The sequence below is a fragment of the Gossypium hirsutum genome, chromosome A13 (genome assembly GCF_007990345.1).
Source record: "Gossypium hirsutum isolate 1008001.06 chromosome A13, Gossypium_hirsutum_v2.1, whole genome shotgun sequence".
Lineage (NCBI taxonomy): Eukaryota > Viridiplantae > Streptophyta > Magnoliopsida > Malvales > Malvaceae > Gossypium > Gossypium hirsutum.
The window spans coordinates 71202430-71204708 of NC_053436.1; the positions used below are offsets into that span (position 1 = coordinate 71202430).

At 33.0% G+C, this 2279-nt stretch overlaps 1 non-coding gene across 1 annotated transcript; it reads left to right on the plus strand.

The window, feature by feature from the left end:
* The first annotated feature begins 411 nt into the window (after positions 1–411).
* On the plus strand, positions 412–517 carry LOC121213320 (small nucleolar RNA R71). The gene has a single exon (XR_005908703.1). It is a non-coding gene; the product is annotated as a small nucleolar RNA R71 (small nucleolar RNA).
* The last annotated feature ends 1762 nt before the right edge of the window (positions 518–2279 follow it).

The following is a 2279-nucleotide window of genomic DNA, read 5'->3' on the forward strand; positions in this document are numbered from 1 at the left end:
CTATAGGGTTTATTTTGAGGTTTAGAATTATTACCCAAAATATCAGTTTGCTGATGATCCATATTAGACTTGAAGGGTGAATATTTTGGATTAATCATCTCCACCCCATTCGCATCGCATTGCATCACCAGATTTACCTGCTTAAAAAATTCAAACCATCAAATTGTTTATTCAGTGCTTCCATTTGGCTTGCCAACGTAGCAACTGCATCTATATTAAAAACACTGGCTGCTTTCATTGATTTTGTTCTAATAACTTGCACTGATGGTTATTCAGTGATATTTCTTCAATAAACTCTTGAGCGTCCTCGGGTGTTTTATTATTCAGTGCTCCACCAGCTGCTACATCAATTAATTACCTAGTTGGGGATTCAAACCATTGTAAAAGATTTGAACTTGTAACCAAAAAGGTAACCCATAATGAGGGCACCTTTTCAAAAGATCCTTAAATCTTTCTCATGCATCATATAATGTCTCCAAATCAATTGAACAAAAGAAGACGTATCATTCCTCAACCTAGTTCGTTTAGCTAGTAGGGAGTACTTCAAAAGAAACTTCTCAACCATCTGATCCCAAGTCATGATATAGCCTCGTGGCAATGAATTTAACCACTATTTGTCCTTGTTCCTCAATGAGAATAGGAACAACCGTAAGCGTATGGCATCATCAGTAATGACATTGATCTTGAAAGTGTCACAAATCTCTAGAAAGTTAGCCAAATGGGTTTTCAGATCTTCATCTTGCAAACCATCAAACTGAACATACTATTATACCATCTGAATTCTGTTCAGCTTCAGCTTAAAATTGTTTGCATTAATGGTAGCTCTCACAATACTTGATTTAGCCCCAATCAGAGTGGGCTTAACGTAATCATCATAGTCCGAGGGGCAGGACATGAAAGAGGTAGTTGATTATTTGGATTATCACCCATCACCACAGTAATATCCTTTTCCTCTTAATCATGTACTATATTCTATTGGCTTTGTCTTACTTCTCTAACCTCTCTACGATTTCTACGAGCAGTCTTTTCAATATCATTATCAAAAAGTAATGGATCTAATGGGTTTCCTCTAGTCTTAAACTAAAAGAACCTGCCAGAAGCAAACAAATGAAAAAATCAGAATGTAAAAATTAAATAAAAATAAAAATAAAAAATAGTTAAATTAATAGAAATAAAGTTTTCCTAATATTTTAGTCTCGGCAACGGTGCCAAAAACTTGATGCAATCGTAAACCAACTAAAAATTCGATAACGGCAAGTGCACTTATCAATTAATAGTTTAGTTATGGTGAGCACAAATATTGTTCCCACAGAGACTGAAGATACTAGTAATTATCATATTTCTATTATTTAACCAACAAAATAGAGTGATTGATGAAAACTAAAATTAACTAAATTAATTAACTAAATTAATTAACTTAAGAACACAAAAAAGAACAAATCATGAAAGCAAATTATTAACAACCAATAAGCGAAACAATACCCAAGAAAGAATCCACCTAGATTTCATCTATCATTATCTGTAATAGCCCAATTTTAGGCCTAGTCGGAAAAGTGGTTTTGAAACCACTATTCTGAAGCTGAAGAAATTATTTTATTATTATTTTATACGTGATGGCATGATTATAAAGGTGCATGAAAAATTTGGTGAATAATTTTATACTTGAGAGCTTAATTGCGAAAAAGGACTAAAGCGTATAAAGGGTAAAATTTTAATTTCACTTGATAGACATACCAAATAGCTAGAGAGCCAAAATTTAAGGTCTTTAATGGGAAAATAGACCCTTAAAATGTAGCATGGCCAGCCTTAGGGACAAGGAATTAGGCTAGTCAATGTTAGGTAAAAATTTGGTGACTTGTTTGACTAAAAAGAAATAAAATAAACAAAAGATGATATCACTCATTTCACCTATTCTTCTTCACTGAAGTTTTATCAAAAATAAGGGTTTTGAAGCCTTGAAATTTTAGCCAAGCTAGCCTCTTGCAAGTAAGTCAATTTGAGGCTTATTCTTCATAATTTTTGTACTTTTAGGACCCCTAAAGCTTAATCTAGCTATGAGGGGACTATTTTGTGAAATGATTGATAGTCTAAGGACTTACCATGAAAGGATTTGTATGTTTACTAAGTTTTTATGGGAGAAAATGAGTCTTGGTGGTTGAATGAACAACTTTTGTGAAAGGACTTCTCATGACAACCCTAAAAGGACCATTTTGTAAAATTTGTAAAATAGGTAGTAATAGTGTGAAATATTGAGAATTTGGGGTGGTAATTAGTGAAAT